Raw genomic sequence first — 20030 nt, 5'->3', positions numbered from 1 at the left:
AGAACATTTTGTGAATAGGAACGTTTTTCATTTTGGATAATTTCTTTATGATGTATTTTCAGAAGAGAAATCACTGTACCAAAGAGTAAAAATAATTTAAAGCCTTTGATACATATTGCCAGATTCCTTTCCAATATTTCATTTTTATATATAAGCCAGTTTCACAATCAAGGTTTTGTCTGCTATTTCTAAAAATTTGTGGGCTGCTTGAAGACAGAGTTGTATATATCCTGTATCCCCACCTCCTATTACAGGGTACTTTTAATAAATATTTACGTAATGAATAAAAATGATCATGTCTATTCACATTCCCATCAGCATGAGAATGCCTGTTTGTTTCATTACATCCTTATTATAACTGAATATATGGAATATACCGAAACTAGGGGGAGAGGAGGTGGTGGATCCAGAGGACAAATTTCTAAATATTTGTCATGACCTTTCTAGAAACTCCTGGGCTATTTCAAAACTTATAAGAGCTGGCAGAACCCAAGTTTCTGACTTCTCTTTCAATATCTATCCTTCCCAACTTGTATGCACATTGGCAAAAGCACATACTTAGAAACAGTCTTTGACTATTAACAAAAGCAATGAGTTTTCTGCAAAATGTTTGTATCAGTCTGTACTGCTGTGTAACAAACCACCTCAAAACTTAGTAACTTTAAAAAGCAACCGTTTATTAAATTCAGGATGTTTCAAGTCAGTAATGATTAGCCTGGGCTGAGTTGGGCAGCTCATCTGGTCTAGACCATGCTCACTCACATATCTGCAGTTACCTGGTCAGCTCCTGGCTTGGCTGGAGGCTGGCTGATGGAGGATGGCTCCTCTCACTCTCCAGCAAGACAGCCCAAGTTTGCTTACCCTGGCATCTGGAAGCGTTCCAAGAAATAGAGAGTGGAAGCCTGCATCACTTCTTGAGGCCTCAGCTCAGTCCTGGTACACCATCTATTCCATGGCTTTCTATTGGCCAAACCATGTCACAAGGCCAGGCCAGATTCAAGGGGTGAGGGAATAGACTCCACCTCTTAGACAAAAGAGCTGCAAAGCCACAATGGACAGGAAGTGGGTGCAGGAAAGGATGGAATGAAGAATTTAGCCATTTTGTAATTGGTCATTGTTTCCCTAAGTGGTAGAATAAATTGGTCTGCTGGGTGGATTACTTAATCTTGTCCAATTAGAACTTGAAGATTATTGACCTCCAATAATTTATATAGTGTCCTAGAGATTTAAAATATTTAAAACAGTGTTGTTGGGACTTCCCTGGTGACGCAGTGGTTAAGAGTCTGCCTGCCAGTGCAGGGGACACGGGTTCAAGCCCTGGTCTGGGAGGATCCCACATGTCACGGAGCAACTAAGCCCGTGCGCCACAACTACTGAGCCTGCGCTCTAGAGCCCACAAGCCACAACTACTAAAGCCCACGCACCTAGAGCCCGTGCTCCACAAGAGAAGCCACCACAATGAGAAGCCCGCGCACCACAACGAAGACCCGACACAGCCAAAAAAAATAATAAAATAAAATAAAATAATTAAATAAATAAATTTATAAAACAGTGTTGCCTTGGCCAATTTTTGTATAATCAGCGCTTTAGGTTTGATGAGCAAGGACCATCAATTTTTAGGTGGAAGATGAGTCTCAATGAAACTTAGTTGACAGGGAAGCTGGTAGAGCCAACCATCCTCTAAATCTCTCCAGCTCTGTGTCCTTAGCACAGGGGACATTGCTCATCTCTTGGCTTTCAATAAATAGAAGCCACAATTCCATTCATTTCTAAACTGTGCTGCATTGCACACGTGTTCAGGGTTGGTGGGGGGAGGGGATAAAATTAGAACAGACGCCGTCGTGAGTTCATTTTCACCTACCCTGGTTCAGTCAGGCTCTGCGACAACATTAACAGCCTGGATTCGTGCCGAGAGCTCGCAGCATCCTCCGATAGGCTCAGCTTTGCTCACAATTACTTGGGATCTATGAGATGTACTTACAGGAAGCAAAGGGAGACAAATCCCTCACCCCACCCTGCAAACTCTACTTGCCTGAAATTCCCCTGATGGGAAACCAAGCCATTCCCTTCACAGTGGGAAATCGGTTTTAAAGTGTGGACCACTAGGATCTTAATTATTATCATAACAATTATATAATACACTATATAATTATGCATCTGTACATAATACATATATTCCTTTATTAGGAGACCAACCCATTTCTTTCCCAGTAAGAAATCTGCTTTAAAATATAAACCACAAGGACTTTAATTATTGTTAATTTATTATAATTATCATTATACTAATTATACAATATATTATAGAATTATGTATCTCTGTATATAATTTATATTCCTGTATGTAATATGTATATATTACAACTAACCCTTGAAAAACATGGAGGTCAGAAGCGCCAACCCCCATGCAGTTGAAGATCCACGCATAACTTTTGACTCCCCCAAAACTTAACTAATAGCCTGCTGTTGGCCAGAAGCCCTACCAATAACATAAACAGTCCATTAACACGTATTTTGTGTGTTATATGTACTATATACTGTATTCTTACAACAGAGTAAGCTAGAGAAAAGAAAATGGTATTAAGAAAATCATAAGGAAGAAAATACATTTATAGTGCTGTACTATATTTACTGACACCGTAAGTTTACGTTATCTGTTTACAAGATGATGTAAATATTCATCATCAATATTATCCATTATCAATATTATATGATACAAAACACTGTAGATGTTATATGTATTACTAACACTAGACATCAAAAATGAAAAGATAATGTGAAAAAGAAACTCACATTTATCCACAAGTGTAACGATTCATGCATTGATAACAAAAAGCAGCAATTCTGATTGCTTTATGGTAGCCTAGGGTGACCGATATCACGCTTCACAGGAGCCTAGCCTTACACTAACCAATGCATCATTATAAAAATTTCATGGCATACAGTATTAGAGTCATATTCATAGTACAGTATTGGAAACTTTGTTGCATTTTTTTTTAAAGACCACTTACTAGTGATACTAGGATGATAACACAGTTTCTCCAGTTGAGAGAGAGAGAGGCATACTGTATGGTAATGTAATTCTTTGAAAGCAAAGTTGTAAAACAATGTAATAATTATAAGTAATGTGTTACTACCACATTATTAATTTTATATTAAATATCACTCACCTTTTACTTGTGTAAGGATAGGCTAGCATCACATATATTTTATGCATTCATGACACACCTTTTTCTTAAATTTTTTGATATTTCTAGGCTATGCAGTTTGTGAGTGTTTTCAAATTGTTTCCAATCTCAAAAAATTTTTCAAAAGCAAAAAGTCTCAAATCTCAAAACAAAATCCTCATATAAGTGGACACTCACAGTTCAAACCCATGTTGTTCAAGGGTCAACTGTATATAATTGTTATAGAACATTAAGTAGTATATTACCTAATTATAAAACATAATTCTTGATAATAATGAATTTTTTAATGGACAAAATATATGAAGCATTGGACATCAGGCAACAAAGAACAGTGCCACCTGAGAGATGGGAAACAAATGAGGTGAGCCCCCCGATTGCCCCAGGACATTGACTTGTCTATGGCAGGGGTTCTGTGCTTGACTGGTGATGTCTGGCCTGGGCTCGGGGAGGCCAGCAACAGCCCTCAACCTTATATTTCCCCGTCCTGTGTGATTGTTAAAATCTCTGACCTTTCCTACCTTCTTTCAGACCCTGACTTTCAGGACTCCTCATTTTATATTAATACTACTTTATCTTGGACATTGCACACAAAACATTTTACATGCACTGTACCATTTGCTCCTCGTAATTACCCAGTACATCAGCTACACGTTTTCAACTCCAGGTAACAGAAACACAGATTCAAAATGGCTTAAACAATAAAGGGACTTATTTTCCCGGATGCAAAACATCTGGAAGTAAGGCAGTTTCACAAATGGATAATTCAGTTCCTCGACATCCTCAAGGACCTAGGACCTTCCCATTTTCTCCTCTGTCACCCTTTGCTGGTGATCCCTGGACCTCATGGTTCAAGCTGGCTGCCACATGTCCAGACACTACATGTGAATACACAATGTTCCTCCAAAGGAACACCGTTCCCGAGCCTTTTTCTAGATCCCTGTGGCTGCAAAATACCTGAGCAGCCCCTCAAACCTACATCTGACTCCAGAACTAGTGCTGGGTCAATATTATCTGTTTACAAGATAATAGGCCTGTGGCCTTTTTTCACTATTCCAAGCAGACTTTCAGATGACCCTGCCTTGGTGAAGGCTACTGATTTGTTGACTTCCTTTCAGCAGAGAATTTAACATAGTAATTACCGGGTTTGACTTCTTCCCTCCCTACACTCCCCCCACCCCCACCGTAGAGGAAGTTTAAATTTAGTTTCTACCTGCATTTCTCCTCTGTGACTGTGACTTTGGAGCAAATCTACTCAGCACTACGTGGAAAACACTAATCGCGTCACCTAGTTTGGGATTCAAGTAGTTACCTGTTATTGCTGCTGCAGATGCTAGAACATACCTATCGGGCTTGAGGAATACGTACTTTGTTTAGACTGTGACAGGGAGCCCAGCAAGGTGGGGCAGGTCTTCAAGCTGGCTGTCCTGGCAAAGGAGGAATAGTCATCCTTGTTCAAGCTGGCGATATTCTGATGACAAAGCAGTATTCTTGTGCTCTGCTATAATGTAAAACCAAAAGCAAAAAAATGGATTAAATAAGTAAATGCCTATCATAACCTGTGTCACAGCCAACACTTGGGAGATGATATAAATGACAGAGCTTAGTGGTCAAGAACACAGACTCTGGCACCTCCTTGGCTCTGGTCCTTATTAGTTGTAAGATCTTGGCCAAGTTGATTAACTTCTCCATGCCTCACTTTCCTCATCTGTGAAATGGGACCAACAATAATAATATTATCTATCTGACAGAGCATGTAAAGCACTTAGAACTGTCCGCACAGCGTTAAGTGCTAGACATTATTATTACATAATGTTATCTCATTGCTTTGAATGTTACTAACACCTCTGTAGGATGGCCAGAATTGGCACACAAGTAGCCACGCCCTAGAGCTGTCACAAGGGTGATAGGAGATGACTGGGGAACATTCAATCAATGGTTGCAAAAACCAGTCCCCCAGGAGGGGACAGAAGCCACATGAGTAAGTGACCTAGCAGGTCATCCAGGCAAGCTGGCCCTCCTGCCTCCCAGCCCTGGACACAGTTTCTTCCCCTCATCATCTCTGTTTTGAGCCCATCATTCCTCTGCTCACATCCACCAGTGCTTCCCATTACACAGAGGATAAAGTGCAGCCTCCAGGCAGTTCACAAATGACCTGGCCGTGGTCACCACCCTCACCTCGTCTCCGGCTGCCCCTCCCCTCACTCCCGCTGGTCCAGGGCCTGTGGCCTTTTTTCTCTTCTTTCTACTGGTCAAGTTCATTCCCATCTTAGGACTTTTGCCCTGGCTGTTCCCTCTTTCCACAATCTTTTCATGACTGACTCCCTCATTGTTCAGAACTCACCTCTTTAAACACTCCTTTCCTGGTCACACACCCTTAAGTAACCATTAGTCACTAGTTTAATGGATAGCTTCGTTTTAATTAAGTACAATGTGAATGTACTTAATACCACTGAACTGTATATTTAAAAATGGTTAAGATGATAAATATTATGTTATGTGTACTTTACCACAATTTAAAAAACATTTTTAGGGGCTTCCCTGGTGGCGCAGTGGTTGAGAGTCCGCCTGCCGATGCAGGGGACACGGGTTCGTGCTCCGGTCCGGGAAGATCCCACATGCCGTGGAGCGGCTGGGCCCGTGAGCCATGGCCCTGAGCCTGCGCGTCCGGAGTCTGTGCTCCGCAACGGGAGAGGCCACAACAGTGAGAGGCCCGCGTACCGCGAAAATAAATAAATAAATAAATAAATAAATAACATTTTTAGTACAACTTCCATCTTCTTTGCACCCTCTCTCTCTTTTTTTTTTTTTTTTTGTCTGTGCCATATGTGGGATCTTAGTTCCCCAACCAGGGATCGAACCCATGCCCCCTGCACTGGGAGTGTAGTCTTAACCACTGGACCGCCAGGGAAGTCCCACACCCCCTCTCTCTTTCCCTCTCACTTGCTGGCTCTGATGAAGCCAGCTGCCATGCTGTGAGCTGCCCTATGGAGAGGTCAGCATGGTAAGAAACTGAGGGCCTCCGTCCAACAGCCTGGGAGGAATTGATTCTTGGCAACCACTGCGTGAGTGAGCTTGGAAGTAGGTCCACGCTTATTTAAGAGACACCTTAATTCTAGCCTATAAGAGACCCTGAGGCTGTGGACCCAGTTACACCATATACAGATTCCCGACCACGGAAAGTGAGATCATGAATGCTGGTTGTTTTATGCCACTGAGTTGTATGAATGAAGAATGTTGCCTGCTGTATCAGCAAACAAAGGATGCCGTGGCCACCTAGCCATAAGTCACTACCTGCAGCCCCTACAGTAAGCCTGAGGGGACTCAGAACAGGATACGGTCCCTAAAGAGACAAGGTGCATATCAAAAGAATGATTTCAGTGAGCCCAGACTTTTGCATCTTTTTAGACTTAGAAGAGTGCTAAATTCATTAACTTGAGATGTCTGTTTTTTCTTTAATTAACAGTATTCTCTTGATGTTCTGACTACCTGGTTTTTGTTGCAAGAAGTCTTACCTACCCTGGCTCCTCCCTTACCTCCCTCACCTCTTTGGAACAGTCCCTCGAGCAATCTGAGAGGCTGTCTCCCAGGCTTAAGACCTCAGTATGTCCGCCGAATAAAACATAACTCAACTTTTAGGTTGTGCTTTTTGTTTTTTCAGTCAGTTTTTTCCCCCATCAGGAAGCAAGAAGATGGGGGAAATTCCTGAGTTCCTTGGGAGATGAAAATAGGCTGCTTTACCTTCAAGCTGTTACTTATTCAGCAACTATTTTTTTGAGAAAGTATGGCAGAAGGGATAAGTTATTATCTCTTTCTGTCCAATCAGTGTGAGAAAGATCTAATCTTGAGTACTGGGCTTTGCTGCTCACTACCTGTTGGGCAAGTTATGTTAGTCTGTCTAAGCCTCGATGTCTTCATTTGTAAAATGAGGGTTAAAAATAGTTTCAATTGCACAAGGCTGTGTGAGGGATAAAAGAGATAATCATGAATAGTGCTTAGACAGCTAAGGCTTCTCACCTGCAAACGGGATGAAAAACCTCATCCTTAGGGATGAGGTTAGGTCAGGTATCCTTGGTCTAGCACCTGCCACAGTGAAGGGGTTTGCAGTGGATTGAATGGTGGCCTCACAAAATATAGGTCCACCCAGAATGTATGAATATGGCATTATTTGGAAAAGGGGGTTTTGCAAATATAATTAAGTTGAGGATTTCAAGATGAGAGCATCCAGGATTAGGGAGGGCCCTAAATCCAATGACAGGTGTCCTTTTAAGAAGAGAAGGGGAGAAGATGCACAGAGGAGAAGGCCGTGAGAAGACAAAAGCAGAGATTGAAGGTACGCAGCCCCGAGCCAAGGAACGCCTGGAGCCACCAGCAGCTGGAACATACAAAGAGGGATTCTCCCCTAGAAACGTTAGAGGGAACTTTGGCCCTGCCAACCCCTTGATTTCTGACTTCGGTCCTCCAAAACCACGAGAGAACACATTTCTGTTGATTTAAGCCATCAAGTTTGGGGTAATTTGTTACAGCATCCTTAGAAAAATAATGACAGGTTTAATAAATGTACATTATTGCTACAATCCCTTGCCTCTCCTTGCCCCACACGAGCTGGACAACCTTCTCTAAGGAGGGCAAACATCTGTGTGGAGCCCAGGCTGGGACACAAAGACAAAGGTCCATCTGGAATGACCTAGGTCCCTGCTCCTGCCCTGCCTCCGACCCCTCTTGCCAGGCGGGGCTCCATCCTCTGTTGCCTTCGTGCCAGGGTCTCTGAGGCTGGCAGCACACCCCAAGCCAAGAGATTCCAAGCCACGGCATGAAGCAAAGAATTGTCAGCGAGATCCCAGATTGTTTTGTCACATACACTTTGCAACATGACAAGTAGGCGTCCAAAATATGTTCCAGGAGGGGGGAAGCAAGAAATTTTCCAAAGCCTACTTGGCAGCCTGAGTCACTATGCTGAATCGAGTGCCAGTCTAGTGCTTGGCTGTCCTCCTCCTGCCATGTGATGCTGTGTCACTCACGACGGGGGTTGCCAACTGAGTGTCATCAGGAAAAGAAAAACCTGCTCTCGGTGGGGTTGGTCTTGACTCTATTGGCTGCTTTGGGATTTTTCTAGATGACATCATAATAATAGCTCTATTCCTATAATCACAAAAATTACAACAATCAGTAGCTATTAGGTGCATCCCTGTGTGAGGCATGGCACTAAGACATTTATGTGCTCTTCCTTCTTTAATCTTCCCAATAATTGTATGAGGTGGGGATTATTATTAGCATCTCTCTGCTGCAGAGAAGCAAACTGAGGAAGAAGGACTTTATTTAAACAATTTGCCCAGGATTTCATTTCTAGGAAGTGGTAGAGGTAAGGTTCCGACTCTCATCAGTCTGTCTATAAAGCTAGAAATGTGGGCACTGTGCGGCCACTTTGTTCAGCCACTTTCCACCATATTTTACAGTTTGTTAGGATAAGGAGCAGAGCCCCCTCATTCCCATACAGGGTGATTGCTTGTCTGTGGGGCACCCTCCCTCCGACTGGCTATTACAGATAGGAAGTGAGCCAGTAAGATTGTTAAAATGAGGAAAACATAGGTAGCTTGAACAGAATTATTAAAGTCGGGCAGACTGGGTTTTCTCCCTCTCCCACCTCTTTTCCTAGAGCCTGGCATGGACAGATGCTAAAGAAACAGAAACCTTTTGTCATGTAACTCAGGGCTAGGAAGGAGATTAAGATTCTTTTAGCACAATATGGTACAAAAGAAATCTTAGCAATAGGTTAAGATGTGTAGTTGAAAAGGTTTAACTGAGGCAAGATTACTCCAAAGGGGTCTTCCCTTTCCCTTTGTACTCTTAAGGTCTTACTATATAGATTGTCCATCCAGCATTCATTCCTCCCTTCTTCCTTCCTAATCAAACTCAGGTTTTGTTCTCTCTCTCCTACATCAGTCTAAGGGGGTAGGTGACCTGGCTCCACGCTCCAAGGATGGGCTTGACTGACCTAAGGGTAATCCTGCTGTCTCTGCCATTGATTGGTTTAGGAACAGTCATTCCCCCAATTCCAGCCAAGGAAACACAAAGAGAAGTCTTTCCAGGGTGAGTGGTGGCTTGGTGGCTTCTGGGGAAAATGTCCTTGCTTCTAGGAAAGAGCCAGGGAAAGAAATGGACCCCTTTTTCCTCTGGATCTTGTCACGTCTGGATATGATGCTCAGAACCAATGCCACCATCTTGTCACCAGTGTGAGAATGAGGACAACTGATCATGGCAGAACAGAGAGCTAGAGAGGAAGGACTTGTAAATGCCACTGTTGAATGAGTGATTCAACCAGCTTTGGATCCGCCCTGCCCCCTGGAATTCCTGATATGTGAGATAATAAATTCCCTATTGTTTAAGCCAGCTTGAGTCAGGGTTTTGTTTCTGCCACCAAGCATCCTAATACAGGATTCAAAGCAGACTCTCCCCGCCTCCTTCCCCATCCAGCCGCTGAACTGAATGCCACTGAGGATTATCAACAACCCATTCCAGAGGCTGCACATAAGAGGATGAACCTGGGACAGGAGGTCATGGAACACAAGAGGAGTCTAGGCTGAAGCCTCCATATCCACAGGCAAGTTGAAGAAGCTAGAGCACCACTGCTGAATTCCCCCCATCCTGTTTACTCTGAATGTGTTGGAACATCATGTTTGATTGACTGAATAGTCTCCACAGTTCCATATGGTGCCTCCCTGGCCAACAGTTAACCATCCTTTTGCAGGTCATATCACCCTTTCTTCCATGAAATATAGTACACTGTACACTGCTGGAATTACAGAATGTTGACCCCAGTGGAGTCTTAAAAGGCCCACTAATCCCACCCCTCTCATTTTGTGAATATGGACCCAAGGGCCAAGAAGAGGAAGTGATTTCCCTGAGGCAGTGCAGAGGAAGTCTGTGGCAGAGCCAAGATTGACATGTAGGGCTCCTATCTCCCAAGCCAGTGCTTTCCCCACTGTACCACCATTCCCCCCAGGTGTTTGCCTGGAAGTTGTCAATAGCTTTTAACAGCCAGAACAGTCTTCCATGGTCAAATAAATAGACTTAGAAAGTGTGGCATTAAATAAATCATGTTACAGATTTTTCTGTACTAGGGGAATTTCTCATAGTTTTTTGTTTTGATTTGTATGTTGATTTGTTTGTTTGCCAGTAATGCTTTGTGACACTTTAAAACTGAAATGTAGTCTACACTCTTTCTCAAATCTGTTGGACCATGGAAACTTTCCCAGAGCATCTTATTGGAACTGTGTTCTTCAAATTACATCTTAGCAAATGGATAACATGGACCTGCCTCCATAAGGAGAAAATGAAGTCAAAACACAAAAAGAAGCAGAGACAGGCAGGGGTGAAAAAAAAGGATGGATGAATTGTCGGATAGAGGGATGGATAGGTGGATGGACGGATGGATGGAAGGATGGTTGGGTGGATGGGTGGAGAAAGGCAATAACTCGAGTCTCCGATCTAAAGAACACCCGTTACATGAACCAATACATTTTTTTTCTTTTTAGGCTATTAGCTCGAATTATACATTAGTCAGGTTGTTGTGATAATAATGCATAACAAACAACCCCCAACTTTCAATGATTTACCACAACAGGTGTTCATATCATACTTTTGAATCAGCTGGGCCAGGCTGGACCCCAGACTCCTGGCTATGCTCAGGTCTTCTTCATTTGTCTTCATTCCAGGACCCAGACTAAGGGAACAAAGGTCCCCTGGTGCGTATTCTTCTCATGGTGGTAGGAGGAAGTTCCAGAGAGTTGCTGGCACTCCCAGCCAGCCACATTTCATTGGCCAAAGCAAGTCTAATCATCAAAGCCCAGAGTCAATAGGGAACGAAAACTATACTCTGCTCACAGGGAAGACAAGACAAGAGCAGGGAAGAAAAGAAGAATTGTAGACAAATTTTAAAGACCCACCAGAAATTGGGTCTTCTATTGTTTACAACCTGAAGAGTTCTGAAAAATTCAATCAACTGGTTAACTTGTGGGTTCCTACTTGGTAAAGTGCCTTTAAGCTACAGAACCCTTTATAACCAGACAATGTCAGGTGCTGGACCCTCCTTGGCCGTTCCTCACTCCCATGACGTTCCTGTCTTTTCCACTCACTATTATTTCACCCTTCTCTTCAGATTTGACATAAGCAATTGTTTCCCTTTTGTGTATTTAATACAGGTTTTTATCATCGTGTTATGGATGAACAATTCAAGACTGAGAACCAACAGCTCAATGTCAGCAGAGCTGCTGTATTTGTACATCAGTGGTTGTTTGTGCAATTATGTGAATGTTTCTATTGCATCCACTCTTTTCTAAAAATGAACTGCATTAGAGAAAATGTCAGTACCGATTTTAGCCATAAGAAGTGTAGATCTCATAAACTTAAGACATTTGCAACAGAGATGGAAGTCATACTTCAAGGAGCAAATCTTGAGTCTCAAGAGGATCACACAGTATATTCAATTTTGAAGGAAACAAGCAAAATCAAAGAACATGGCCATGGTTCTGAAACTGTATTGTTCAAGACCACACTGTAAAAGTGAGGTATAATTGGGGATTTAATTATATTTTCAGTCCTCTGGGGATGCAGACCCTTTGGTGATACATAAGGATAGGATTTGAACCTGGACAAAATGATAATTCAAAAAGATACATGCGCCCTTATGTTCACAGCAGCACTGTTCATAATAGCCAAAACATGGAAACAACCTAAACATCCACTGACAGATGAATGGATAAGGAAGATGTGGTACATATATATACAATGGAATATTACTCAGCCATAAAAAAGAACAAAATAATGCCATTTGCAGCAACATGGGTGGACCTGGAGATGATCATACTAAGTGAAGTAAGTCAGAAAGAGAAAGACGGGGCTTCCCTGGTGGCGCAGTGGTTGAGAGTCTGCCTGCCGATGCAGGGGACACGGGTTCGTGCCCCGGTCCGGGAAGATCCCACATGCCGCGGAGCGGCTGAGCCCGTGAGCCACGGCCACTGAGCCTGCGCGTCTGGAGCCTGTGCTCCGCGGTGGGAGAGGCTACAACAGTGAGAGGCCCGCGTACCGCAAAAAAAAAAAAAAAAAAGGAAGAGAAAGACAAATACCACATGACATCACTTGGAATCTAAAATATGACACAAATGAACCTATCTACAAAACAGAAACAGACTCGTGTACATAGAGAATAGACTTGTGGTTGCCAAGCAGAGGGGAGCAAAGGGATGGACTGGGAGTTTGGGGTTAGTAGATGCAAACTATTACATGTAGAATGGATAAACACCAAGGTCCTACTGTAGAGCACAGTGAACTATATATCCAATCTCCTGGGATAAACCATAATGGAAAAGAATATTAAAAAAAGAATGTCTCTATGTATATAACTGAGTCACTTTGCTGTACAACAGAAATTAGCACAACATTATAAATCAACTATACTTCAATTAAAAAAATAGAGAATAAAAAAAGGATAGGATTTGACTTGCAAACATGGACTTTCAGATATATTTTCTGAGGAACGCCATTAAGGAAAAGAAGGAATTTATTGCCTATATTTACAACATATTAACAGGAACATGGCCACCTGCCAAATCTGTGAGCACAACTGGAGAGAGCACATTAGTCAAGAGCATGGTGTATTGCTGCATACAGAGACCTAGTTCAAAGTCTCAGTTCTAGGACTTTGGGAAAATTACTTAACCTCAGTTTCCCCATCTGTAATATGGGGGACAAGACCACAGACATCTAAGGGTTGTTGAGAAGTTAAAATGAAATAATTAGTTAAATCTTATGATAGACCAGGCACTGCTCATATACTTTAGACGGTAACACTTACTTACAACACTGTATTAGGGATTATCCATCTTTTACAGAGGAGGAAACTGAGGCATAAAGAAGGTAAGTGGCTTGCCCAAGGTCACACAGCTAGCTAGCGGTAGAGCTAAGAGGCAAGCCCAGGTCATCTGGCCTCACAGTCTGTGTTCCTGACCACCTGCTATAGACTGAATGCTTGTGTCCCCTCAAAACATGTTGAAACTAATCCCCAATGTGATGGTATTTGGAGGTGATTAGATCATGAGGGCATGAGATTAGTGCCCTTATAAAAGAGACCCCAGAGAGCTCCCTCACCCCTTTCTCCATGTGAGGACACAGCAAGAATATGAACATTTATGAACCAAGAAAAGAGGCTTCACCAGACACAGAATCTGCTGGCACCTTGATCTTAGATTCCCCAACCTCCAGAATTATGAGAAATAAATGTGTGTGGTTTAAGCTACTCAGTCTATGGGTTTTTTTTTTTTAAAGAAATTTATTTATTTATTTAATTTATTTATTTTTGTCTGCGTTGGGTCTTCGTTGCTGCACGCAGGCTTCCTCTAGTTGCGGCGAGCGGGGGCTACTCTTCGCTGCGGTGTGCGGGCTTCTCATTGCGGTGGCTTCTCTTGCTGCGGAGCACAGGGTCTAGGCGCGTGGGCTTCAGTAGTTGTCGCTGGTGGGCTCCAGTAGTTGTGGCGTGCGGGCTCTGCAGCACAGGCTCAGTAGTTGTGGCATGCGGGCTTAGCTGCTCCACGGCCTGTGGGATCTTCCCGGACCAGTGCTTGAACCCATGTCCCCTGCATTGGCAGGCGGATCCTTAACAACTGTGCCACCAGGGAAGCCCCAGTCTATGGTATTTTGATAAAGCCACCCAAAGTGAGACACTTCTACACCATCATGTCTCTCAAACAAGGTAAGTATGTGAAGTTTAACACACAACAGATTCTTAGAAAGTGTGTTTCCCTTTTTTCTCCTCAGTGAGGACTACTAGAGGGACTGAAACGATCCCTTGGGATCCCATGGTACGCCTGACACGTGCTGGATGTCTCTTTGATGACACACAAGCGCACGGGCAGGTGTGCAGTGGCTCTGCCGCCTCTAGCTCTGTGACCTTGAGCAAGTCATCAAGCTCCCTGACCCTCTACTTCCTCACCTGGATGTACAATGTGGCTGAAAATACTTGCCCCTAATAATTTCACACAAGTGTTCTGAGGCTTAAAGAGATAACAAATGCAAACCTCCCTTGAAATTTTAAATCCTCTGCAAATGCTAGATTTGTTTTATAAGAGAATGAGGCTGATACCAGACCTTACCCTCCAGATGAGAGCTGGCCTTCCAAAGCATCCCCTCCTCCTTTCCTACCAAGTCATAGGCTTACTCTAATGGCGCCATTTTTGCTCAAGGCGTGTTTGGAATGTTTCTTCAGAAATTACCTTTATAGCTGGTTTAGAAGCCAAATGGGCAAATCAGTTTTATTACCTCACCTACGGGCTTCTGTTTCATTTTGGAGAGCCAAAAATACAGTTTCTGAGCTCTTCTCCCATCGTATTCATAAGAAGCAGTTCTCAATGATTTATGTCTATTTTTAAAAAATCTCATCCACCCACACAGGGGGCAGACTTGCCTCATGGACACCATCAAAGGAACCTGCCGTGGGAGTCTGAAAGCAGAATCATGATTTCACAGTCACATTCCACACTCATCCAACCTGAATGACTGTGCCCTGGGGTACCAGCTGGGTCTGTGAACTAGGGGCTTAGCCTGTCCAACTATCAGGAAATCCATCCCTAGAATCACCTTAGAAGTCATGTTATCTAAATCATCCCCTTCATTTATTCAACTCATGCATTCTCTCAAAAAAGCATTTACCACACACTTTCCCAGCATATGTGACGATGTAAAAGAGACGGAGGAGGATGCAGCCCTCAGAGCCCTCACGCTCCAGTGAGAGAAGCACACAAGTGCGAGAGTTGCGTCATGCACGCTCTGATAGAGGCCTGCGATCACGTGAGAGGGAGAGTCCCGGGAAGGCTAGGTCCAGAGCCCTGATTAGGGAGCTTTCTGGAGGAGGGGCCCTGGAAGGACCAGTTAGAGTTAGCCAGGTGAAGAAGGAGTAAGGTATCTGGGAAGAAGGATGCATGCATACTCAGGCCTCCAGAGGTGAAAGCACATGGCGCCTTTGGAAAACAGTACCACTGGGGAGCCGGGCGGCCCTGAGGTGGCCCAGAGACGGAACTGGCCCAAGACTAGTAGGTCTGGTCCCGCAATGTAGATCTGTACACCAAATACTAAACCACTTGACAATATTTCAAACTCAGAGTGGGAGAAAGGGATTCTTATCAAAGACCTAGCTTCCCTAGAAGAGGCTGGAAAATGCATGTACATCTCTCCAGGGAACCGTCTGTCGGGCTGAGAAGTACCTGTTCTGTTGGGTTGGAGCCTACTCAGCCTCTCTGGCTGGGGCTTTTCTTGCAGCTGCCCCACTTCCCTCATTCATGCTCCCTTCCTGGCTCCTGTTGGTACTGATTTGACCACCAGGCTTCTTAGCTGCTTGATCCCATTTACTACGCCTGGTTCAGAAATTCTTAAATTGGGGTGCAAGAATTCAAGATTCAAGAACTCAAGAGGAATCCATGAACTTGAAGAACAGAATTTACTTCTTTTTTCACTCACCTCCAGCTGAAATTTATTTATTTATTTATTTTTTTGGCTGCACTGGGTCTTCGTTTCTGCACGCGGGCTTTTCTCTAGTTGCGGCGAGTGGGGGCTACTCTTCGCTGCGGTGCACGGGCTTCTCATTGCGGTGGCTTCTCTTGTTGCGGAGCATGGGCTCTAGGCGCGTGGGCTTCAGTAGTTGTGGCATGCGGGCTCAGTAGTTGTGGCTCGCGGGCTCTAGAGCGCAGGCTCAGTAGTTGTGGCACACGGGCTTAGTTGCTCCACGGCATGCGGAATCTTCCCGGCCCAGGGCTCGAACCCATGTCCCCTGCACTGGCAGGTGGATTCTTAACCACTGCGCCACCAAGGAAGTCCTCCAGCTGAAATTTAGATCATCATTCATCCATGTGGACAACAAACCCCAGTAGTAACTGTAGCCCCTCCCCCTACAGCTTCATCACCAACAGGAACAACTGATATTCCCATTTCATAGCAGGACTTTTGCAGAATCTCAAAATAGTGTTTGTATTCATCGCTGCTTTGCAATTGCAGTACATATTAGACCCACCACTGGATCACATCATAAATGTGGCGGAGTTTTTTTTTTTTTCACATTTTGCCCAACATTTTTCAGTAGATTTGGCTTCCTTTCTAATCCTATATATTTCATTTTATGCACTTAATCCATCTAAGAAGGCGTCTATAGCACACAAAAAATTTTTTGTACAGTGTTGATAATCTCCCACTTAAGCACTGTTCTATGTGCTTACAAACACAAATTAGCACATTTAATTTTTGCTATCACTGACATCCTTAATGATGTGACTTTTACAGGTGAAGAAACCAAGGCACAGAAAGCTTAAGTGAACTACTCAACACCACACAGCCTGTGAGTGGTGGGGGGTGGGGGGGGGGAATCCGAAAAGCCTGGTTCCAGAGGCCATGCTCTCAACCCCTGGGCTGTGCTGACTGGAAGAGCCTGGAGGGGTGCAGGTCCAGAGTCCCAAGGCCTCAGTTTGGTCCTGGAGGTGATGGGAAGCCTCACAAGGGTCTGCAGCAGAAGAGAAGAGAGTCACATCTGAGCTGGGGATGGATATTTCTTTGTCAACGGAAGGAGGAGTGAATGGAGTGGGGAAACTGGAGTCAGGGAGGCGGGTGGAAACCCGACAGGCATGGAAAAGGCCCGACCATGGCTGTAGCAGTGGGCAGGATGGTGGTGCCCAACTCCTATAGTATTTAGGCTATGGAATCAACACATCCTGGCACCCAGAGAATGAAGCGGCTCAACCCAGGTTCTTTTTTCCACCAACTCCGCTACCCCAAATCAAGAAAATGACAAGACTATATTCTGAAGCCAATTATAATCCATAGGGAGAAAAATGCCAACTTTTAAGAACATTTAAATTGATCTGCATGGTCGGGAGGGAGCCTCTGGATTTCCGACAACGGCCAGTTCAACCCCACACACTTCGGTGCATGTAATACGTGCCTGGCACAGTGACAGGCTTGAGACTAGAGAGGGGTTACACAGTGTGGCCCAAAGAAGGGGCCCTGGCATTGTGGGTAGGCCAGTTCTTCATTGTGTGGGTCTGTCCTGCACACTGTGGGACATTTAACGTCCCTGCACTCTGGGCATCATACGCCAGCAGTACCTCATCTCATCATGGCGACTGCCAAAAAGCGAGCCCTGCGTTTGCAAATGTACTCTGGGGAAGAACTACCACCCTGCTTGAGAGCCATTAGGCTACAGACGAAAGTAAGAATAAGAGGCACCACTGGACCCATCTGCGTTAACAGTCCTTCCCAGTCTCACAGCAATGTTCTGCTATTTATGATCTAATACTAACCACAAATTCTTCCCTGAACGTGCTCTCCTTAATGCCTCTGTGCCTTTATCCATGCTGTTCCTTCTTTGGACACACTCTCCTCCTGTGCTTATTTGCCTGGAAAATTCTTAGTGTCTGGCACGTAGTCAGAACTCAATGCACAATACCCGTTCTGTACGCCTATCTGCTCTGTGAAGGCCATTCGGCATCCCTGGGTAGAATAAGGCACACTTTCTGCAACCACTCTGCTTTACGCTTACTTCCACTAAGAAAATGACCAAACTGAATTGTAATCATTTCTTTCCAAATAGAACATAAAAGTCTAGTAGACACTCAAAAATATGTGTGGAATGAATGAATAAATAACATCTTAATTTGCCCAGTGATCTGCAGCAGCTCTCAACAACCCCAAGAGGAGACGGGTCACATAATATTTCCATTTTTCTGAGAGAAAAACCACAAGCCCCACTCTCCCTAAAATACTATCATGTGTGCGTTGAATGTTTAATCAGTGTTCAGCAGTGTTCTGTCATTTTAAATGCACTATATCATTAACTAGTAAGTCTAAGAAGTTCAATGGCTCTCCCAAGGTCAAGGGCAAACAGCCAGTGAGCTACACACGGAGGTCATCTGTCTCCTAATCTGTGGGGCTCACTGGGGACAAGGGAATAGGGCACAAAGCAAATCCATCAAGATTTATAAAGAGTGCGTATCAGGGCTAGAACTCTCTGCAGAAGAATTTTTGATCATACCTTAAAAAGCATATGCTCACATCATCATTTAAAATTTTTTCTGACTTGTAAGGTTTCACTTTCTCACCCACTTCTGCAGAAAGCCACCAGTCGCATGACGCCGGGCCCTCCTGGGCTCCTGGGAACCCAGACACCCCTGTCAGTGCCAGGAGGGTGGTGAGTGTCCTTAGCCTGTGGGAGCTGCCGCCCTCTGGGTCCTCTCCAGCCCCTGAAATCCCTCCCTTGGCATGTTCTGGGTTCTACTTTCTTGGAGCTCACCTGGGAGGGAAACCAGTGCTGGGAGACCACAGGGCGTGCTTGGCTCCAAGACGCACCCGCTATGGGCTGAGGTCGTGGGCTGCATTTTGCATTTGCCTCAACGCGTGGGTGGTCTTCAGGGCTGGTGCAAGGAGCGCATATTGTAGCAATTTAGCGGGGAGACCACAGAAGTGGGTAAAGCAGCAAAGCTTGGAGAGGGCTTGGAGGTGCGCTCCACACCCCGAATCCTGCCAAACGCCTCTTGCCACCCACAGGACGAAAATGTGTTTCCAGAGGCTTCTTGTGCTGGACAACAAATTACCCAACGCTCCCTTCCTTCAGGCTCTGTTTACTCGGATCTAAAATAATGGGTAAGATTGTCCAGCCCTTAGATTCAGCGTGCGGACGAGACGGTGCGTTGTTTAAATGCTCACAGTGGCAAGGGGAATGGTAGAGAGAGGGGAAAACCTGTGTGACCCACGAGGCAGAAAGAGTGCACAACTCAGTTCTGCAGCGATTTATATCGAATAGATGCCCCATTCCAGATCCTTACGGAGAAACAGAGACGAAAGAGATAAAGCCCCAGCTGTCATAGCCCTGACGTGAGGCCTGGCTTGCATTTTCTTTCAACTTGGAATGACGGAGGGAAGGCAGTCAGGATGTGAGAGGAGAGCGAGCGCCCCGGGGGGTGGGACAGAGGCTGGGGAGCTGGACTCCATGGGGCTTCCCCCACTGAGCCCAGGGCCCAGAGTCAGATTAAACCTGGAGCAACTTTTCCTAAGAACATCGCATAATGAGGCCCTGCTGTGGGCTGGCCCCAAGCGGAACACATCAGAAGCATCATCGGATTGTCTTAGAAGTTTTCTAGGAATGAATGAAGCTTGTCTTCTGCCTTACAAAGGAAGCATCATTAGCCCTTGTTTTAGAGACAAGGAGGTGGTTCTGTACACAAGCCAAGGATGGGCGCTTCAGAGCCAAGCAACTATGTGACTTTGGCAAGTTTTTTAACCTGAGCCTCAGTTTCTTTATCTGTAAAATGGAAAACATGACTAGCTCCCTCCCACTTTTGCTGATGAAGGTTAAAAGCCACCTACATTTAGCATGGCATCTGGCACATCAATTATGAAATGATAATACGTAGATATTAAGATAATTCCAGATATATATTCTAGATACTCAAAATAACATGGGTTAAGTGTGCAAAACACCGCAGACATTTGACAAATGTTAGCTTTTTTGCCGTTACCCTTCTCCAGCCCAGGCTTACTGAAGTTCTGTGTTCCCAGAACTTAGCACAAAGTTAAGTCCTCCAGGCACACTGGCTGGAATACACAAAATGGTAGAACGAGAATGTCAAGCTGGGTATCCTCTAGATCTGTGATTATTTCACCATTTCATGCTTTAGCATCCCTCAAGGAACATGAGCATCCTCTCCCCCAGGACAGACAGACAGACACACACACACACACACACATACACACCACTTGGCATTAACAGCTCAGCAATCTGTGGCTTCCAGGAGAGGTTCAATTGTCAGATGTACT

General features: G+C 44.5%; 1 long non-coding RNA gene across 3 annotated transcripts in view; it reads right to left on the bottom strand.

The window, feature by feature from the left end:
- The window catches only part of LOC115863241 (uncharacterized), a 168825-nt gene that overhangs the window by 51171 nt on the left and 97624 nt on the right, over positions 1-20030 (bottom strand). For all 3 annotated transcript variants that reach the window (XR_009559580.1, XR_009559579.1, XR_009559581.1), the window contains exon 3: positions 4551-4683. This is a non-coding gene — a long non-coding RNA (uncharacterized lncRNA). The remainder of the gene's footprint in view (positions 1-4550; positions 4684-20030) is intronic.

This window comes from Globicephala melas, chromosome 17, assembly GCF_963455315.2.
Source record: "Globicephala melas chromosome 17, mGloMel1.2, whole genome shotgun sequence".
Taxonomy (NCBI): domain Eukaryota; kingdom Metazoa; phylum Chordata; class Mammalia; order Artiodactyla; family Delphinidae; genus Globicephala; species Globicephala melas.
The sequence above is the reverse complement of the archived record's forward strand: the minus strand, read 5'-3'. Positions and strand labels throughout refer to the sequence as shown.